This window comes from Haliotis rubra, unplaced genomic scaffold (assembly GCF_003918875.1).
Source record: "Haliotis rubra isolate DU_JTF1 unplaced genomic scaffold, ASM391887v1 Scf59, whole genome shotgun sequence".
NCBI classification, from domain to species: domain Eukaryota; kingdom Metazoa; phylum Mollusca; class Gastropoda; order Lepetellida; family Haliotidae; genus Haliotis; species Haliotis rubra.
The window spans coordinates 1202408-1226104 of NW_025767290.1; the positions used below are offsets into that span (position 1 = coordinate 1202408).

At 42.7% G+C, this 23697-nt stretch overlaps 1 long non-coding RNA gene across 1 annotated transcript; it reads left to right on the top strand.

The window, feature by feature from the left end:
* Window positions 1–144: 144 nt before the first annotated feature.
* Window positions 145–23697, top strand: LOC124255041. The gene is made up of 3 exons (XR_006892612.1): window positions 145–154; window positions 14847–14853; window positions 23614–23697. It is a non-coding gene; the product is annotated as an uncharacterized LOC124255041 (long non-coding RNA).

Here is a 23697-nt window from a genome sequence, read left to right on the forward strand (position 1 = left end):
TTACAGCTCCTGGGAGACGTCGAGTTGTTTAATTATTTATTTGAAACGTTTTCGTGACGTGCTGTTACCTGCATTGTTCAGCATCCATTGCGGTCAAACGCCAGCTGTAGCCGATTGCCAGCATTTCTTTTCATTTCGTGGTGATGGAAATTGGGTGGTTTCAATTACAGACATGTTTTAAGGAAACATGTTTATGTACTGACGGAGTGCGCTCTCGCATGTGCGTTGATGTATTGTGTAACGTGATCGATGATTGAAAAGTGTAATCGATTTGATCACGGGACTGTGAACATAACACCCACCTATAGGTCTCGGAGGTGTTTTGAAATGGGATTTAGCGTCTTGTTCAGGATAACTGCACTCATACAGTGACATGTTACCTTATGGAAAGTCGAGGTCCCATTGATTTCCCTTCATACTGCACCATATATAAAGTTCAGGATACATGCTCTCTCTGTCGTTTCGGAACCAGATGTAAAGTTGTATTCCGTTACCTTATAACAGCAAGACATACTCACGGAAGCGAATATGGGAAAACATGAAAACATTACAAGGGTTCCTTAATTTATTTCCAGATTTTCACCCACAGCGCAATATAAAGCATGGCAAGAAACCCGGAAATGAGTATAGGAAGACTTGCACTTTCGTCTGTTCCTTTATTCGTTTCCATGAGTATATATAAGTTGAAGCCTCTGTTCTCAGATACTAGTCCAGTTTAACATGTACCGAGGACAATGATGTTGGCTGTGTAGAGATTGTGTGTTGTGGTCGATAGTCAGGCTATTCTTTGACTGGCATTCTAGAAGTTGAGGAGATGAAGAATGAGGACAATTTTTATGGATATATAACTTCTTTATTCTGTATGGGCGAGTTTCAACATAGATTTTAATGTCGTTGTCAAACAAGTGGTGTTAGTCAGGAGAGTACATCATGTACACATTGACGGTAAGGTGTCATATATACGATAGAGCTAGAACCCATGTCTATATTCGTGAGATATCTCTACTGAAAGAAGAGTCTATTGTACCATTCCGACTACATTACTTACTAGCATACAGTGTTGATATCAGGTATTGGGGGTTGGCGTATGCTGCCCTGTAGGTCAGACTCGTCATTAACACATGCAAAGGCAAGTCAATTGTTCAACTTAAACACGGAGTGAGTGAGTTTAGTTTTACGCCGCTTTAAGCAATATTCCAGCAATATCAAGGCGGGAGACACCAGAAAAGAGCACATATTGTATCTATGTGGGGAATCGAACCCAGATCATCCACGTGACGAGAGAACACTTTAACCACTAGCCTACCCCACCGCCCACTTAAACACGGAGACATGTGGTACAAGTCTAAATCGGAATTGCATTGAGCAGCATTTTCCTTTCTGATGCGTCAACTTTATAAAAGTCATCCCCATCTCTACCCTCTAACGTTTTGAAATCTTTAATTAGAGCTTGACTACATGTATTATATCCCTGATTGAACAATCTTTGTATAGAATGTTTGGCAATGTATTTCATTAATGGTTCTATACAAATACATAACAATATGATATCATACACAACCAGCTGAAACTCCTTGCTATATTCGGATGATGAAGGCACACCTGTCAAAATATGAAAAAAAATACATGCTACAAGAAATATACAGTGTTCACGTATTCTAAACAAACACGGAACATCTTTGAGAGGTATTAAGAAGTTAGAGCAGTAACGGATAAGAACATAAAGATGCACAACTTCTTTATTACAGGGAGAGCGAGTAGGTTTGGTGTAGGTTGTAACACCGTTATGTTGCGAGCGAAATAAGGGGAAAACATGAGGTGAGGTGAGGTGAAATTGGGTTTAACATCGTGCTTGAGAGTATTGCGCTCATATGACGACGTGCATGCGTGAGTATGTGTATGTGCGGCTGCTTGTACTAGCCCAGACTGAAGCTGGTGTTATAGTGCTAGCCCACTGAGATACCATGCAGCAGTGAAGCATGAATACCCCACTCAGACACATTATACTGACTCCGAGCCGACCAGTCCTTGATGTACCCATTAATGCCGAGCGCCAGGCAGGGACCAACAAGTACCATATTTTAACGTCTTTTGCTATGACGCGGTCGGGGATCGAACCCGCGACCTTCCGTTGGGAAAACATGAAACACAACACCCAAGTATTGTTGATAAGGTTATATCCCACGGAGCCATGACGACGTACACATCAACGTCATCTACATCCCAACACCATACACATAGCATCGTCATCAACATAGCAACATCATCTACACAACAATATCATGCACATGGCAACGTCATCCACATAGAAACACAGTTCGTTAATTAGACACTTGACGGTCACTATCTTAAAGGCAAAAGTCTATGGAATATAACTGCCCTGTCCATGTTGACGTCTCCAGACGAGGTGGAGATAAAGGCAACAAAGCAAACGTAGGGAAAAACTGCTCGGACTTACGTGTTAGAGTTCGGCATTCAAGAACTAACCCTGCGCATCCCCGCAAAGCATCATATAATCATCGGCAGGGCCTCGACTTGTGGGGAGTAAATGAAGCGTTCGTAAAATGTGTTGGTTTGTCAGTTTGTTATTTCAAAACTCTACTGAAGACGTGAAATACTGAACATACCACGTCAACAACAACGACAGAATTTTTTTTTTTTAAATACAAATAACACCTCCGCAGCGATCAGGTCACTACATGCATTTGATGGTCAGACTTGCCATGTCAATCGTATTACGGCGGCGCTGGACATAGTACCAATCACTGGATTGTCGGGTCTAGACTTAGTATGGTACAATCACCCAAAATACAGCTTAACTACTGCTGAGTTTGGTATTTTTTTCGTTTTACGCCGCTTTTAGCAACATTCCAGCAATATCAGGGCGGGGGACAAGAAATGGGCTTCACACATTGTACTCACGTGGGGAATCGAGAACGGGTCTTCGGCGTGACGAGCCAACGCTTTAACCACTAGGCTACCCCACCGCCCCCACTACTGCTGAATGCAGAATCAATAAAGACATAGTACAAAGACTGACAACATGTGTTGCGTCTTTGTGAAAAAAAGAACCCGGTATTCGATAAGAGAATTCTTTAACAACAATGCCACACTTCCGTTATCTCTGTATAACACGCGGGACGGTGAGGTAGTCTAGTGGTTAACGCGATCGCTCGTCACGCCTAAGACCCGGGCTCAATTCCCCACATGGGTACAATGTCTGAAGCCCATTTCTGGTGTCCCCCGCTGTGATATTGCCGGAATATTGCCAAAAGCGACGTAAAACCAAACTAACTCATTGTATAACACTCTGCAAAAGTTGAACACCATGGTGTTCAATCACCGATATTTCAAATGTGACCTCAATCAGCATCAGTGCATTTTAATTGGACCGGTCGGAAGTGAGTCGCTCCCTACTAAACATGACTGACGGGTGTCAATGTGTGCGAAAACGCGCAAAATACGGACAAAACTCAAAAAACATGTTTGTTCCAAACTGAACGCCTTCAGGTGGTTCCGTCATAGTGTTCCATGACTGTGGAACGGATGTCATAAGACTTCGATAAAACATTTATGGATTAAGTTACCTGAACGTGATCCTTGAAACAATGAAAAGATCGGACAACCATCCCTTCCAAAATGCATAAACATACCAGTTAGGTACGGATCTTGAACGTGCCCTTCGATTGGTATTCAGCGTTTGTGACCTACTTGAGTAGGCGTGTAGCAGACGTCATGAGAACGTGAGTTGTTTTCAATAGATGTTGATGGAGGTTACACAAAATCAAACATTTTCCCATCGACAAAAGTCTTCTAAAGTAACGTTATACTGTTTTTGAAATTAACGAAGCTATCAACAGCTATTACATGTACTTGTGTGCATAGTCCTGCCGTAAAGAAGCAATAGAAATGATAAAATATGAACACCTCAAGCTGTTCTTTTCCGAGTACCGGAAGCTAAACAGACATATCCCAGTTCAGCACAGAATGCTAACTGCTTGAAAATACCTGTGGTCACGTGTGAAAAAAGGCAGCACTAAATGTTTAAAAATATGGTCAATTTTAATTACTGGATTGGTGTACATTTAAAACATGCAAATATCTTACACAAAATCAACCAATCACAGCTGTCAGATGATTCAGTCAGCACTGAAGGCTTCCTACGAAAAGTGCATGTTAAAATACAGATTCTGATTTGGTGTAGTGTAACCTAGAGACTCTGGGCGCGTTTGTCGGAGGTTCTTGAATATATGCCATCATTGATACAAAAAACACCTTAACCATGATTTGTGTCGACTTAAAAATAACTGGAAATGTAGACTTTTCTTCAAACGCCAATAAAAAGTGATATACTGGTCAGTTTTTATTGTGTCAGTGCCAATGAACATCGCACGCTACATACCTATTAAGGGATAGTTCATATTTCATATAAAAATACAGTTTACAGTCAAAAGAGAGGTAACATATGCATTAACTTATTGGAGGTTTATGAGATGTTATTGATGGTGATTACGTTTTGTACATGCATATATGTAGTGTTTTTATGACATCCAGGTCAGACCTATGGTTATAGCGGAGCTCGCCACTTGCCGCCTTGTCGATACCGTCTGATACCCCTCATTACAGAACAATGTATCACGGAATACTCGGCTTATGTTACTGGAATAGAATGGTTTCTCAAAGCAGGCAACGGAAATAGTTCTGAAATACCATGTTGTCTGGGAAGTGGGATTGGTGTCTTAGTCTTTGTCTTTCTGTTTTTTTAGGAAATATTAATATTCCAATAAAGCATCATATCCGTAGCAACACGTTGAAATTACAGCTTAGAATATGCCCCCAACCTATGTTTGTCGTTTGTTTGTTTGTTTGTTTGTTATTTAACGCCGCTCTCAGCAATATTCCAGCTATATAATCGAGTCTGAACTGGACATTCCAGTGATCAACATCATGAGATCATCATCAACAACGATCAGCGCAATTTTGAGACGAGTATACGTGTCGACCTAGTCAGGGTGCCTGACCACCCGACCCCGTTAGTCGGCTCCTACGACAAGCATGAGGTTGCTGAAGGCCAATTCTAACCCGGATCTTCACGGGATCTATGCTTGTCGTAAGAGGCAACTAAATGGATCAGGGACGGGTCGATTACATCATATCCCTGCTGCGTGGATCAATGTTCAAGATGTCAGTGACTCCACTACTTACAGTTGGCTGAATGCGGCGCTAAACAACACTCAATCAAGACCGTACCTGATATGAGGTGAGGTGAGGTGAGGTTATATGAGGTGAGGTGAGGTGAGGTGAGGTGAGGCGAGGCGAGGCGAGGCGAGGCGAGGCGAGGCGAGGTGAGGTGAGGTGAGGTGAAATTGGGTTTAACGTCGTGCTTGAGAATATTTCGCTCATATGACGACGTGCATGCGTGTGTATGTGTATGTGCGGCTGCTTGTACTAGCCCAGACTGAAGCTGGTTTTATAGTGCTAGCCCACTGAGATACCACGCCGCAGTGAAGCATGAATACCCCACTCAGACACATTATACTGACTCCGAGCCGACCAGTCCTTGTTGTACCCATTAATGCCGAGCGCCAGGCAGGGACCAACAAGTACCATATTTTAACGTCTTTTGGTATGACGCGGTCGGGGATCGAACCCGCAACCTTCCGCTCTCCGGGCGGACGCTCTAACCACTACACCACGGAGGCAGTCCTGATATGATACGAATGTCTGTGATACGTCACAACAGACGGTTACGTAATAGCAACCAGAGTCCGTTGCTTCTAGAAACAGATGCTTGCTTACGTTACCACAAGTCTAGATTTCTTTCATCACCTTTTCATTAGGGTTGGGATGAGGACTGTTCGATATTTTTCGTCAAATAATTATTTGAAAATATATGTAAGATTGTATTCGCGGCTGTGAGAAAACGTCGAGGCGGGCGCCGATGCGCTTGGAACCACATACCTGTGGTGTGACGTTGTGGCACTTCTTGTCGAGTGTGCCGGATTCAAACTTTCACTAACCCCTCCACTCCCTTCTCACTCACTCACTACACAGTCGGCAAGGAGAACGCCCACACAGCTGCTGATCAACAGAACATCTCCCTTGTTGTTCCAGATCCAGATCGTAGTGTGCAGGGTCTACTTATTGACCCCAAGCTGTTGTTCTACAGTGAGACTAGCACGTTCAAAACTGGCCACATTGATTAGACGTTCATGAAACATGCAACTGACAGGGAGGGCCTGTACCCAAAATAACGCAGTCTGTAAATAATGTAGTCGTGGACCCGGATGTGACTTTGGCATCTCTGTGTATAATTTCCCATGTATTTATTTAGTGGTCACTGGGTATTGAAAACTAACATTTCTGTAGAGTTGGTTGTGCTCCTGTTATCATAGATTTCCTCGTTAACACCCCTCACCACCTACAAGACTCGCCCTCTCACCCTCTCACCCTTTTCAGCCTACACCCCTCTCACCCTACACCCCTCACCACTTACCACCTACACCCCTCACCACCTACAAGACTCGCCCTCTCACCCTTTTCAGCCTACACCCCTCTCACCCTTTCAGCCTACACCCCTCACCACTTACCACCTACACCCCCTCACCACCTACAAGACTCGCCCTCTCACCCTTTTCAGCCTACACCCCTCTCACCCTTTCAGCCTACACCCCTCTCACCCTTTCAGCCTACACCCCTCACCACTTACCACCTACACCCCTCACCACCTACCTACAGCCCTCGCCCTCCCTCACCCTCAGCCTCACCCCTCTCTTCAGCCTACACCCCTCTCACCCTTTCAGCCTACACCCCTCTCACCCTTTCAGCCTACACCCCTCTCACCCTTTCAGCCTACACCCCTCACCACTTACCACCTACACCCCTCACCACTTACCACCTACACCCCCTCACCACCTACAAGACTCGCCCTCTCACCCTCTCACCCTTTTCAGCCTACACCCCTCTCACCCTTTTCAGCCTACACCCCTCTCACCCTTTCAGCCTACACCCCTCACCACTTACCACCTACACCCCTCACCACCTACAAGACTCGCCCTCTCACCCTCTCACCCTTTCAGCCTACACCCCTTTCACCCTTTCAGCCTACACCCCTCACCACTTACCACCTTCACCCCCTCACCACCTACAAGACTCGCCCTCTCACTTTCTCACCCTCTCACCCTTTCAGCCTACACCCCTCTCACCCTTTCAGCCTACACCCCTCTCACCCTTTCAGCCTACACCCCTCACCACTTACCACCTAGACCCCTCACCACTTACCACCTACACCCCCTCACCACCTTCAAGACTCGCCCTTTCACCCTCTCACCCTTTCAGCCTACACCCTCTCTCACCCTTTCAGCCTACACCCCTCACCACTTACCACCTACACCCCCTCACCACCTACAAGACTCCGCCCCTCTCACCCTCCCACCCTCACCCTCTCACCCTCTCACCCCTCTCACCCTTTCAGCCTACACCCTCTCACCCTTTTCAGCCTACACCCCTCACCACCACCTACACCACCTACACCACCTACCACCTACAAGACTCTCACACCTCACCCCTCTCACCCTTTCAGCCTACACCCCTCACCACTACACCCCTCACCACTTACGGCTACACCACCCCCTCCCCGACCTTACTCCCCCATCACCTACCGCCTACACCCCTAACACCCTCTCACCCAACACCCCTCACCACTTACCGACAACACGGCCCTCATCCAACACCCACTCACAAACTATCCCTTCTTCACACCCCAAAGATGTACACCCCTCACACATTACACCCCTTCACCCACCACTCAACGCTACAACCCCCAGATCCTACACACCCTGTTCAACCCTCCCACCCTCAGACCCTTCACACTCAATGCCACCCCTGTGCATCTTTATGTCTACAGACCGCCTCCGTGGTGTAGTGGTTAGAGCGGAAGGTCGCGGGTTCGATCCCCGACAGCGTCATACCAAAACACGTTAAAATATGGTACTTGTTGGTCCCTGCCTGGCGCTCGGCATTAATGGGTACAACAAGGACTGGTCGGCTCGGAGTCAGTATAATGTGTCTGAGTGCTTCACTGCGGCGTGGTATCTCAGTGAGCTAGCACTATAAAACCAGCTTAAGTCTGGGCTAGTACAAGCAGCCGCACATACACATACTCACGCATGCACGTCGTCATATGAGCGAAATATTCTCAAGCACGACGTTAAACCCTATTTCACCCCACCTCACCTCACCTCACCTTATGTCTACAACATAACGACGTACTTGTACGTGTTCAGAGGATATAAACATAAGAGCATAAAAGCTGTTTCACCAGCCCTTGTGGGGGAGGTTATTTCGGATTATACATAATCATCGCTGAATAGCGTATGTAAACTTTCTATAAGTACTGAGAATTGTATTAAGCTATACAATCCATATAGTGCCGAGTACTTTATGAATACAATGATAAGAGGTAACACCTGTTTATGGGATCAAATGGATAATCGCTGATTAACATTACATGTGTGTCAGTGATCACTTGGACAGGGGGATTCACAGCCTGCGACCGGACTAGTCACTCACATCATGAGACTGTCCTGGGTGTCGCCGGACGGTAATATATATCACAGGCTTCTGTCATTATGTTACTATACTAACTTACAATGTATACTTAATGCTAACACTATCGATAACACCAATGACAGGAGGGGCGTTGGGGAAGTCTAGTAATGGGTAATCGTAATGGGCTCGTCACGCCAAAGACCCAGGTTCGATTCTCCACATTGGTACAATGAGTGAAGCCCATTTTTGGTGTCCCCCACCTTGATATTGCAGGAATATTGCTAAAAGCGTCATAAAACTAAAACTCACTCACTCAATGAGTATCGGAAATATTATATCGGTTACCAAAGGTGACTATGAATACAACTGAGATGTGGCTCTCAGTTCTAGAATTTCATTCTCAATGTCTACCTTAGCTGTGTTTACCTGGCACCACTGTAACCATGGTGATAGAGGCAGTTATGATATAACGGTACATGTTGGTGACAGCAAACTTTCTTTGACCAATCCTGACATATAACAATATGCCATAAAACTTCCGGGTATGTCAATATTGAAATGTGTTCTTCAAATAAATGTAAAGTTTACTGCCCTTCGTGCCAATAATCGGTTCCTGGAAGAACGGTGGAACTGTTTTCTCCATGTTGATTCTCTTGCGCAATAATTGTGTTGATTTGTCGACCATTCTATCCGCGCTGAAAGATATTTTACGTTTTACGACTTCTGGAGTCAGTGCTAATGATGTGATTGTCGGCATCTGTTAGTTCCTGATGTTTTTGTCTTGCCGGGTGATTTTGTGACCAGTAATGAACAAATAAAATACCCCTAGAAATGGATGAAAACAAACAACGTTGAAGTTTGGCATCCGGCAGTCGATGTTGTGTATCGATTGTGTTTCTGTACAGCCAATGAGCTGGAATAGGTTACAAGAGCCTATCTAACTCGGTCATGTTATGGCGAGGGATTTGATGACCAAAGGAGACTAACAATCCTAACGATTGTACTTAATGCGTCGGCAGTGAACCGGGCTTTACCGAAACTTGCCGAGCGGTGGACATAAAGCTTACCATTGTGTGGTAAGGTCAGCAGGATTTAAGGTTACACAAACCGGTTCAACTAATCGGATTGGCTGTGGGAGAGAAGGTCACATATAATACATGTATTGCAGAATTAACCATAAGTTGCTGTACGGTTACAGTTCGCAGGTGTCACTCGAGGACAAAGCGAGCAGACGACAGGAAGTGATTTGGTTCGCTTTGATCGCAGCAGACGTGAAGGATTCAGCAGAACAAAATGATTCTTAACGACACACACCGATCTATTAAATCTCCTTCGCCGACGACTTCACGTCCACATACTGCAACAACGTCGAGGTCAGTGTCCCAAGCCAGAGGCCAAACAAGCAGAAGTGCCAAGTCGAGGAACGGTGTTAGGACATCACCGCCTGTGGAGGCAGAGTCAGAATGCGAGAAGAGGGATGCTTCTTCGAAGGAAGCCTTGGTTCAGTTGTTCAATGTGTGGCAGCCCCAGCTCTGTGCTTCCTACAGACCCCACGTTGAATACTCCCCAACAGATCCGGATACCATTCAAGCTTACGTTAATGCTATGGTGGTGGGGGAAACAGCACTCTCCCCGTCTGGAGAAATTCAGAGCCGTGGAGCGAGTCGTGGAGACAGTGAACCATTTCAACCACAGCGGCCACCAACACAGAGGACGGGATTCCAGGCTGTCGCAAGGTCATATCAAGACGTAGTGTGTCACAGTCGTCGTAGCTTCTCCTGGAAACGCTTCCAAAAACTTTCGTACATGTACTTCCTTGTGAATTCAAGTGAAGGACGGTGATGACTTGATGATATTTTGATATTTATTCACGGAACTGTTTCGATAATGCTTGCCACAGTGGCATGAAGACTGGAGCTCAATTTTAAATCATCACACTAGAATGAAGGGGTATAGTTTTCTTACGCCGTATTCCAACAATATCACAACAAGGACACCAGAAATGGACTTCACACATTGTACCCATGTTGGAAATGAAGACCAAGTCTTCAGATGGACAAGCAAACGACTAAACCACCAGACCAGCAAGCGCTCTTTAAAGACTTCTAGAAATAATTCGTGTTGCTGTGGTGTTTTCTTAAGGAAAGCCTAAAGGAATACACTTAGACAATCTCATTGTGCATTCAAGTATAATTCATCCAGGTATATCGAAGCCGGATACTAGTATATCGGAGTAACGGCTACGATGAAACAGTTCGCATACCAAGCCGTAGCTGTCGATGTTATTGATCATGCGAGTAGCCGTCTCCGGGCGTCACACTGACCTCAAGGTTTAGTAGAGTACCGGCGGACATTGCGAGACACTGTGACACTGTGACAACGTTGGACGTGTGGACTCTCGTGCGTTCTCGTGTGTTCACGTAATCCGACATCGCCTCCAGTTTCCTCAAGGTGTCCACTCCCAGCTATCAATATAGTCATGTGTCACGACTGTGACATCTGCAAGTGCCTATAATCATCACAGCAGCGTATCAAAAGGAATCATAATAATGCCTCATTTGTTAAGGTCGTCTTACACTGTCTGGGTTTCCAGACAATCTGACACCTGAGAGCTATTGTGTTGCTGGATGGTCTTTAGTTTACCATTATCCCCATTGTCTTTGAACGTTCCAACTTGTCAGTCAAGAGGCATTCTGGTGAGATACCGTCAGCTTAGTCTTCGGCCATTTACCATTATTTTTACGTTTCAGTGGGAGACACTCTTTACAAGGAATGCTTATTTTATCCTTTGTAATGTCATTATACGCGTTTAAATATGCAATTTTACATTGAACAGAAGGTTGCAGCGTTAAGTGTGTGTAGGACATACCCCCTTTCTTATGTACTCTTTAGCACTGTTGGTGAAAATAAATGGCGTCAAACGCTAAATGCTTGAAACACCTAAAGTTTTGTGTTCATTAGTTTCTCTAAAATACAAGCTACCGTTATCTGGAAATTACTATATGTTTTGAAGTAAGTCGGGAATTTAACATCACTAACTCGAAATCCAGGACTATGGAATATGCGTCGGGTTATCCGAGCTTCGAGACAAGCGGGGTGGTTCTAACAATGGTTCTGAAACCAATTCTGCCAAGACAGGATCCGGACGTTCTATAGTTTTAAACGATATGGCTAATTACATATAAAGAGGTATTTTATAGACTATTGCCGAGCGAAAAGGGCGAGTGAATGAGTGAGTGTGTTTAGTTATACGCCGCACTCAGCAATATTCCAGCTATATGGTGGCGGTCTGTAAATAATCGAGTCTGGACCAGACAATCCAGTGATCAACAGCATGAGCATCGATCTGCGATTGAGATCGATGACATGTGGTAACCAAGTCAGCGAGCCTGACCAGCCGATCCCGTCAGTCGCCTCTTACGACAAGCATGGGTTACTGAAGATCAATATTCTAACCCGGACCTTCACGGGTAGCGAAAAGACTATAGAGAGAAACTTGAACTTGCACAGATCAAAACGTTACAAGGCTGGAAACAGACGAGACAACACTACACCCGTATGGGCTACACCACCTTCCACTAACCGTTTCAAGTTAGAACTGGTCTCCAGCAAACCATGCGGGACCCTTGAACAGGCTCGCTGACTTGGTTGACACATGTCAACACATGTCATCTCGTTAGGATGAGAAAGCCACAATAACTCGGTGCGCCTAGTGGCTGCAAGAGTTGTATACTCCCCAGGGAGTTGAGATTGATAATGCGATGTGCCGTTGAGATTGACATCCAATGATCGAGGGGGAAAATACCAGCGCCTTGAGCATGCACTAGTGCGTGGATATGTGCGCTATATAAATATCCTATAATAAATAATAAATAAATAAATAAAATGTCATCGTATCCCAGCTGCCTAGTTTGATGCTAATGATGTGTGAGTGTGTGGGGGTGGGGGTTTGGCTACAATTCTGCTACAGTCGCTGCATTGAGTGCAGCTTGGAATCCAAGTGTAATCCTCGGCATTATCCTTCCGTAAGTATTACATGATATAGTTATCATATCAGTGCTCTGAGTGTGAAAGTGAGTGAGTGAGTGAGTGAGTATGATTTTACGCCGCTTTAAGCAATATTCCAGCAATATCACGGCGGGGGACACCAGAATTAGGCTTCACACATTGTGCCCATGTGGGGATTCGAACCCGGGTCTTCGGCGTGACGAGCGGACGTTTTAACCACTAGGCTACCCCACCGCCCCTGAGTGTGAAAGCAAAAGGTCGTTTCGTTTCTAAGAGTTCATAAAACTTTTGTCTTGTCAGATTGTTTTCTCCGCGTACAATTGTGTAGAAAGTACAAACACAAAACAGCCCACATAGAGGCAGACCCAGCCTATTTTGTTCAGACATCAACAGGAGAGGTCTAATATTTGTATCAATTAAACATGTCATAATTGCAAGGTAGTTTCAAAGAAATTATCAGTGTTAGTCGGCGAATGTCATAACGGGGCTCTATGAAGAACTGTCTGTGTAGTCATATATTGATATGGCAACGCGAGAATCAGACACAGATCGATATCCGATATCAGCTTTCCAGATCGATACAGATAAAGCATTTGAGTACACAACGCATTTCGTCACTCGTCAGAATGGTCACGATGACCTGCCGCTAGGGGGTTGTCTCCCTTAGACGTCCCGAAACTTAGGATATTGGGTTCGAATCCCAGGTAACCCAGATTAACTTTTTAGGTTCGCCAAATACATATCGGTGTCTGTGGGTACATCCGAATGCACACCAGAGAGCTGAACCAATCAGGTGTTTTATTGCATGTCATGGCGTCACGTGTTATAGCTTAAATACTATTGAAAGCAGTTAAATCACACCATCTCGGAGAGTCGTTAGATATTCTAAGGTTACGGGTGTGGGCGTACAGCTGAAGGCTGGACACTAGACTAATGCTTAGTCTCTGAATATATATAATTTTGATAGTAACAAATAAATCCATATAAATTGAAAGGAGCCACAGGGACACCAGAGATTGAACCTAGGGAAATCTAGACTTGCTTCATTTAGGGCTTCAGCATTGCAGGGGGGGGGGGGGGGGGGGGATAGGCAGTAGGGAAAATAATGTGGTTCAGGGACTGTGAGACAGACTAGCAAGACACGTGAAGAACCGGATTACAAATGGTTTTCAGGACCCCATTCTTGCCTTAAGAGGCAACTCGCGGAATCGGGTAGTCAGGCCCGTTGATGTTATTGTATCCCTTAATGCGTGGATTGACGCTCATTATGTCAATCGCTCGGTTACTGACCGACTTCTGCTATACGGCATTAAACAACATAAATATAAAGTTAAAGTGACTTAGTAATGTGTCGTAGTGTTTCCTGATATATCATGACTGGGGACACACACAAAAAAGTACACATCTTATACTTGGGATCATTTTCACTAAAACAACGAATTTTTTGCAGCAACGTTTTGCGAGTCAACAGTTACAAACACTGTGTACATGTTGCCACAACACCACAGATAATGTCAAACAACATATGTGTACTTTTTTTGAACGTCAGTTTATATTAATTTATATTAATGTGTGTCACACATTGTTGCCAAGTGGAGACGACATCATATGTCGATGATCTATAAATAAGGAAATATATCATCGCAGTTTTTAAAGATGAATCGTAATTTATAACTACCAGATATAGCTATATATAAATACATGCTCATGAATATCGACATGGGTTCTCAGATTGAAAACGAAGAAAATGCCGAATCTTGCCGAGCCTAGTGGTTCTTGGCCAACGGGAATGCCTCTCCAAAGATTGTAACAAGGTACTTCTAACGGACATAAAGATCAATAAATATTTGATCGAGTGCTTAACGTGAAATATATCACATGAACAAGCCTATTAAACCCGTTTGATAACCAAATGACGAAATACAATCTGCATTATATAAATATTGCGATATTACATGCGGGCCATTCTGGCGGAAGGAGCAACACTATGTCATGTGATCCAAACAACGTGCCACATCTCGCAAGATCGTGACAACTCGTGACTTTCCGCGACAAATTGAAACTGATCAATGCGTTCGTGTTCAACTCGTATCATTCCGGGAATAGTGACGAATGGATTACGTAAATACACGAATGATGACGAACATATTTGATCCAAGGAAACCGAAAATCCGAAATCTGATCGGATAACAACCAATACGCTAGTGTCGGTGTTATTATTCGGGACCGGTTCGAGAAACAATGACACATGACGTGTCATTCTTCCCACAACCGTCATCGATCAACAGCATGGCAGTTCCTCTGAAGGTAGAAGCAGCGTGGTTTTACATGTGAACTATTAATGTCCCCGATTTCTTTATTGTGAATGCTATCGACAACGTTCATTATTTCATGGTCTAACACCAGAGATTATTTTGCAACAAAACTTGATGGATTGCAATAAAAATATTAGAGGTTACTGAGTACTGATTATAGTCTGTTTGCAGTGAAAACGTACCGATGAATTTCACTTTAAACAAAAACGTAAATCATATAAAGTGAAATCAAGATTGCGAATCCTCGTAAATCTCAGAATTTTATTCAACTTAGGATAAAAGTTGTTTAACAAACGATCATAGTTTCAAATCGCTTATATTGGTTTGTATTACAAGGGGGAAAGCACATTAAATGAAACACCGAAAACAAGTGGGGTTGGTTTAAGTTAACCTCATCACGTACGGCACGTGCATTTGTTTCACTGTTCCAACTACTGCGCTTACCCCCTAGTAATACAAACCAATATAAGCGATTTGAAACTATGATCGTTTGTTAAACAACTTTTATCCTTAGCACACACTAATCCCTGGGATAAAAGGATTTGTCGCTGTATTAGCACCAGAATGTTTCAGTTTGCCAGCATTAACATCTTTTCAAACCTTCACAACTCTCCCAGAAAGTTTTGTATTTAAAATTCCACATTTACTACTTGATAATACAATGTTGGATAGCATACGTAAAAAGGATAAAGATTTCAAGCTGGTTTACGCCTTTTTCCCCACGATAAAGACACAAGTTATTTCGGATAAATCAATTGTTCGCAGTTGGATAGATTCCCGTCCACCCTACGCTTTGGGTGGGGACTTCACCAACCCTGTTTGTCGTGAGATAATGGTCTCCAAATTCTACCTTTCCACCCGAGACCTCACAGTGACAGCTTGAATCCTTTAACCTATTTTCGTTTTCTTCACTTATGATTTATTGTTTGGTTTCCCCAGTTTAAAACACAGTGAATGTATTTCTTGGACAATATGACAGTTGATTAAAAGCGTTTTCTTCCTACTACATCAGCTGTTCCTCCAACATTGTGGAGCAGTTTTCCCGTTACCTCTGACATGGCCCATATCGCAGGCAGCATCCTGCTTATCATGTCAAAGCTACCTTATCCTCTCAGTCCTTGCCATCTGGCACGAGTGGAGAATTACGACATTTCCTCGATCCTTGACGTTATTTCTACACGTCATATTCCATACTCTGATTCAACGACCAGTCATTTTTCATATTACACCGGTATACACTTGTAAGTAGAGCTGTGACGATATATCGTAGTATCGATAATCGTGATACTTTATCTGACGATAAATATATCGATAAGTTTTTTCGTATCATGATATGTATCGTTGACCTTAAAATTGTTAATTTTCATTAGATATTGACGGTTATGTCAAAAGTTCTTGCTATTAGCATATATGTTTTTAAAGAAAATAACTAAAGAAAGCATATCGTGATATGCATCGAATCGAATCGTATCGTTTCAAGATATCGCGATACGTATCGTATCGTGAAATTTCTGTATCGTCACACCTCTACTTGTAAGTAGGGTACACTGATCATTTGAGACCACATACTGGTTTAGAATTTACTAGTTGATAGTGTCCGATAAATACTCCATGTCATAACGTTTTGGTCATAATTTTGTTCTGTATCGTAAAATTAATTACCACCGTGTTTGTTCTCATTCATAACTACAGATAATATTCAGTCATATATTAGTACTCATTCTCACGACAATATTGTATTACCTTTCAATGGAGTACTTATATCCGGAAATGGCGTCTCATACATTATGGATAGTTGGTAGTTACTTATATTACATTATTCTACTGTTGCTTCACGCCAATACTACTTGATAGAATAGATTCTCATCCGTGTTTTAATGTATGCTCCCAGTACATCACATATTTATATATGTTGTTCGTTTCTGTGTTCTTAACAGCCAAGCATTAACTGAATGTAGAAGATTAGAAGTTTATACACTATTACACAACTGCAGATGTCGTCAACGTCGTTATTGATGTCAGTTTACATATCTAACGATCTGTGAAGATCCGGGTTAGAATTGTTCTTCAGCAACCCATGCTTGTCGAAAGAGGCGACTAACGGGATCGGGTGGTCAGGATCGCTTACTTGGTTGACACATGTCATCGTATCCCAAGTGCATAGATCGGTGCTCGTGATGTTGATCACAGGATTGTCTGGTCCAGACTCGATTATTTACAGCCCGCTGCAATATAGCTGGAATAGTGCTGAGTGCGCCGTTAAACAACAACCAAACTAAACTAAACATCTAACAGTAAAGAGTCATTCCTTATATTTGACTCACGTTGTCACTCATCAGTCAAGGCTGTTGCCATTGTCAACTGTGTATTGTTCATAGGCAAAAGTTTACTTGAGCGCGTCATATCACAAATTGTTTTCATATTGTGTCAAATTCATACTACTAGTATACCTCTATGTTGGTCGTGATTTAAATAGTCTTTTGAAGAATTGTAGATTAATGGCCAGACCCCTTTCGGATAGGAGAACAGTGAAACGCCTCCCTGGCTGTCGTCTGCTCCAAGCCACATCGATCATCTAGTTAGACACTCGCTGTTATTGAGCGAATTCCCAATTAACTTAAACAATGCGCGAGCGAATGGTTGTTTAAATTCCTTCGATGTACGAAGAGTGCGAATTCGACAACAAAACTACTAGTACATTTAGATGTTATTGAATATAAATAGGTATATATTAAGGGTTTCGGACAATCCTCAAAAATCCCCAATAACCCTCAAACATCCTCAAACATCCTTAATGAGGGCTTTGAACAACCCTCAATATCCTCAACTCCAGCTCCCAACAAAACGTAGCTCTGGAAAGTCGCTACAAACGATAAACGCGTTCTTCATCCATACAAGTGTGCATGTAAAGGGTGTTACCTGTTTTGAAAAAAGAACCAGGAGACCCCCAACGAAATCTTCACTGATTATTCTTTTCAAGTCGGTTTCCAAAGTTCATATGTACCCGATATAGATAATCAAAGCACTCCCGTGGGATCAAATTTTAAAACACACACACCCTTTCCCACCCATTATCACAAGTATGATTACCTAGTTCAGCCTCTCAGCAGTCCCATGTACTACAGAGATTATGAGAACGCATTCATTCATAATCTATCCACTGTGTAATCTAGCACAGAAACACTGTTCTAAGTTCGTGAAAAAAATCTGGGTCGACCAAGCTGGACAAAGAAACATTGGTAATCATATCTGGGGACTGGATTCGATTTCAGTTACATGTATTTAGTTGTATTTCGCAGGCGAGGTATATCGACAAGGGGTATTTGGATCAATCTTAAAGATTACTTTTGTTACACGTTACTTTTCTTTTTGAATAAACCTGACTGGGTAGGCACAGGTGTTTTAATTTTCTTTTATTTCTTCAATTGATTTCAAATTATCTAAAATATAATTGAGTGGGAAGCATTGAATTTTCATGATATTTCTATTACTTTATCGGATGTACGACAGGGCTGTGTCTTATCGCCTGTTCTATTTACCATTTACACTGAAGAACTTGCACATAAACTAGCACGAAGTGATACTAGAAGTTGTGGATGTATCTTTAGATGTTCTAACCAGTTCTCTTGTTTACTGACGATGTAGTTATTTTAGCGGTTGTATAACTGCAAGGAAATATAGATATCCTGGAAGAATATGTGATACGACAAAGTATGTGTATTGCAATGTTATACGATGTGATACATTTGATGTGATATGACATATTGTGATGTGACTATATTATTCTTTTCTATGATATTGTCTACTATGTTCTTGTATACTATGGGCCTGTGGCCTTCAGTATGAATAAAGATTGATTGAATATTGTAAGAAATGGGTCTTTTAATTACGTTAGATAAAACAAGTGTAATGGTATTCAAGAATGGAGGTAAAATAGCAAAATATGAAATGTGGGTTACAAACAGAAGGCAGCTGAAGGTTTCTTCGGATTGCAAATATCTTGGGATTGTATTTCTCTGCAGAATTGTATTCAGTAAAGCCTGAGAAACTCTAGCAGACCAAGCTAATAAAACATTATTTCCAGAGAAATCATGTTCAAATTGATACAAACATTTTCCTTTGAAATACGCTTTCAAGAGTTTGGACGGTAAAATGCAACCAATTCTATTATAGAACTCTGAATTACGTGTATGTGGTCTAACATATCGACAGTCAATTGAAAAATGGGTCTAGGCTAACTGCCCCCGGACAACTGCCCCCGACAACTGCCCCTGGCTATCTGCCCCCGTCCATTGTGCCCCCGGACAACTGCCCCCATCATATCAAAAACAGACAAAACTAATAGCAATAGTTTTAAATGTTTAATTTATAACACTATGTAATACAACACAACATATCAATCTTCAGATTCACTTGGAGCTTATTTTTCAGATAAATGTTCTGAGACATGTGGTAGAAGCATTTATCTGTGCATTAGGGGTATGTTGGTCAGTAAGGTCATAAGAATGTTTTTATAATGATTTCCTGTAGTTTTCAAGATGGGACTCAAGATGAAGTGAAAGTTTTCACAGCAATTAATGATTTCTTGTGTCCATCAGCCCATCGAACAAAGGCCACATAATTGTATAACATTCTCCAAGATTAACTTTCTCCAAGATAAAATGAGTTTATTACTAAAGGCATTGTTTGTTGATATAATGTAATTAAGTTGTTATCTTACTTAAGTTGTTATCGTAACCACAACTCAACACATTGTTTTAATAATTGAGTTTAATAAATCCTATCAAGATGGGGGAAGGGGGTCACTTTTAGTTTTGATGGGGGGGCACTTGCTCTAGGGGGCAATTAGCCTAGTTGTCCGGGGGGCACAATGGACGGGGAGCAGATAGCCAGGGTGCAGTTGTCCGGGGGGCAGTTAGCCTGATACCGAAAAAATTGCACGTAATGTAAATCAAAATAAAATTGATTCTGGTGTCCTGGTGACCTCTGTCGACCACTGCAAAATCAAAAACATAAAATCATCAGTTGTAAAATCGAAATATGAATTGACAAAGTACCGTCTAAAATATGAAAAAAAGACAAATTACATTTCAGATAAAAAATATTTGATGGAAATTCGTCAATCAATTGTTGACATAATGCGGTTGTCCGAATTACGGAAGTGTCATTGTTGATAATTAAATGCATCCCGCCTAGGTACACGAATTATTGAATATGCTTAAATGGCCGGACCCTAATGTAGTGGAATTGTTTGTTGAAATCATTGCAGGGTTTATTAAAGGATTTCACTGTATTCATTTCGAATCATCCCTTATGATTGGTTTAATGCGAACAGTCTACCTTTATCGGTACTATATTATTATTATCGACATTCTATAATCAGAATTTCATCAATGTCTCTTTCTACAAAAAGGTGAAAAGGATCAGATGCCTTTGTGACAGCACATGTAACATATGCATTAGTAACACCCATCTAACTACTCTCCGCCACCAGCTCCCTTATTAACAGCGGGTGATGCGTCATAGTGACCACCAACATCATTTTGACTTCAGCGCTACGTTTTACTTCCCAACAGGAGCAGGTATTTGTTTGCTTGCTTGCTTGCTTGCTTGCTCGCTTGTTTAACGGATCATAAATAATGGAATCTGGACCTGTCAGTATAATGTGTCTGAGTGGGGTATTCATGCTTAACTGCGGCATGGTATCTCAGTGGGCTAGCACTATAAAACCAGCTTAAGTCTGGGCTAGTACAAGCAGCCGCACATACACATACACACGCATGCACGTCGTCATATGAGCGAAATATTCTCAAGCACGACGTTAAACCCAATTTCACCTCACCTCACCTATTTCTCAGTTAGTTTGTAAGTGACATATAAATCAATACGCATTATACAACCATCCAACAAAATAGTCTAACCGAGTGGCCACGCGAAATATTTAAAGGTATGTCAGTTTAAAGGACAACTGTTATTTAATACAATGAATCAAGTTCATCACCAATGACCCACATATCGTCTGTCGGTATGTATTAATCATGAAGGCGTGTATAGAGATCACATATACGATCATACCTTAAGAAAATGTCACTGGGCCTAAACGTGGGAAACTGACTGTGGATGATGGTCAAAGAGCACGATATCTGAGGCCAGATAATGAATAGATAATAGAGGTACTGCTTTAAATGTGTCAATGTGGTGTTGTCGTGAATGACGAGTTAAAGAATTATAGAAACTGACAAGTATAATAACCTTTGGAATCCAGGACAAAATCCACCCGGACAAAATCCACCCCAAAATTGCAACCTAGGACAAAATCCACCCGGACTCTTTAGAAGATAAATGGCAAAAGGTTTGGGGGGTTTTAAAGTTCAATACAGAAAGTGATACACGTCCATGGCACGTTCCTTTATTCATGTTCTTTTAGAAAATGCGAAACAGGAATGAAACACACTTATCGGGGTGCCGAAGCTATACGTGCAATCAGGGTATATAACTGATACGGAAGGCATGTGAAACACCCGCACTTATGAAACATAAACACCGCTGAAACGCCACGCCTGACACCGGAACAACGCGAACAGGCCCAAGGTGTAATACAGATGGGAGCACCCCTGCCCACATATAACTCGAATGCTTGGTTGTTCCCGTGTTGCAGTAACTCACCTGATGCAATGTCACAGAAAGACCGCACAGAAACCAGACAAGAACAGACTAACCCAGGTTAACTACGCCCAGTGAAGACTGGCCCAGACTGTACGTCGCTGGCAGTGACTTGACAGACAGAAGGTCGCCTTCTCTGATGAAACGGTTCTGGCTGTTCAGGGCTGATAGAGGACGTGTTTACACCAGGAGGGGAGAACAAATGGCGGCATGTTGTATTCAGGAGGTCGTGCCGTGTGCTGGAGGGGTCCATGGCGTGGGGAGGTATTTGTTGGCAGGAGAGAACACCTCTGGTCATCGTCAGCGCTACATTGAGGACAGTATACGTCCAAATGGCCCTCCGTTTCTACCACAGTTATCTATCACGTGGGAGTCTTTATCAGCGAGGCAATGCCAGATCCCAACAGCCCGAATTGTACAGGACGTCCTTGCAGCCAACGACGTGTTGCACGTTCCCCAGACAAGTCCTCCACAGAAAACCTCTACGATGTCATGGATCGTTGTGGTCGAAAGCGACTACATGCTTCAGTCAACAGTTTCTTCTCTTCAACTGTTCTAAGTTGAACGTGTGAGAGTGTCCTAGACAATCAGCTACTCACCAAAATGGGCTTCACACGTTGCACACATGTGAGGAATCGAACCAGGCTTTTCGGTGTTACGAGTGAACGCTTCAACCACAAGGCTACCACTGCCCCTCATCAAAATTAAATCATACCTTACGCAAGGGAACTGTTTTGTGATGTGCCAGTGCTAGATAGGTACAATAAATATATACCCATGAGCATTGTCCGCCAAAATGTTCATATAAAAGCAGGCATCGTCGTTGCGAATCATTAACATCGTGCATCTCTGGTTCTGGCCATAATTCGCCATGCCAGGGGTATTGCTAAATTATTGCTTTAAAACACTCACTTCACAAAAAAGGAAGATATGATCATGTAAAAGATTAAATGTAGCAAAGAAATTTGTAAACGGGGAGCTAAAGAAAGCTATTGTTTTTCATGTTCTTTTTCTCAGTGAATCACTACATGTCTGCATAATTTATGCATTCCTGACGTCTCAGGTCAAATGCTAATCATAAAGCTTTCAGTGTTGTGAATTATTGAAGTAACATACCAACTTATGCTGAAGGTGATTTTAGTTAACGCTCTTAATTTGTTTCAAAGTTTTATGACAACACACTGACTGCCGTGAGTTCACCCCAGGCAGATACAGTTGGTGTCGCTTTCTATGTAGCAGAAGAGGAACCAGACATCAGCGTCCAGCAGGATCCCCACCCCCTTACCTGATGTCATGGGGGCTGTTATAACTGTGTGGCTACTGTCACTAGGTGTTTCGCAGACTGCAGGGGTAGCACTGTCCTCCAGCGTCCAATTGTGTACAGACACCTGTGTGAAAACCGGGATGTGTGCGGGGCCAACACTGCCCGACATGATTGCTTGTTACATCAACACTGAACACAGGAAGGACAAGGGATTCGAGAAACAAAACGCCCAGGTTAGTGTATATGTATGTGCTGTTAGTTGTGAAGGTTTCGTGATACGTTTTTGCTGTGCGTGGATTTCTTTTTACAAAATTATTAACATAACTATGAGTTATAATAATTACAGTTATTTGATGGCCCAGAACGTCTTGGTGTTTGTATTTGTTCAGGACAAGTTTCATTATCGCGGCACTCCGTGTCAGGGGACTGTGTTCTTAAGACTAAGATGTTCCTGAGACTGATGTACTCTTGAGATTAATGTGTTCTTGAGCCTAAGGTGTTCCTGATATTAATGTGTTCTTGAGACTAAGGTGTTCCTGAGACAAAGGTGTTTTTAACACTAAGGTGTTCCTTAGATTAATGTGTTCTTGGGACTTAGGTGTTCCTGGGAATTATGAGTTCTTGAGTGTCATGTGTTCTTGGGACTAAGTGAGTGAGTTAATATTTAACGTCACATCGGCAATGTTTCTACCATATCGTGACGAACTTGAGACTAAGGTGTTCCTGAGAATAATGTGTTCTTAAGACTAAGGTGTTCCTGAAACTAATGTGTTCTGAAGACTGAGATGTTCCTGAGACTAATGTGTTCCTGAGACTAACGGCCGAAAGCTACGAAAACACAATGCCAATTAGAAAGTTGTCAGATGTAACATATGTTAATTTCGGATTACACTTTCT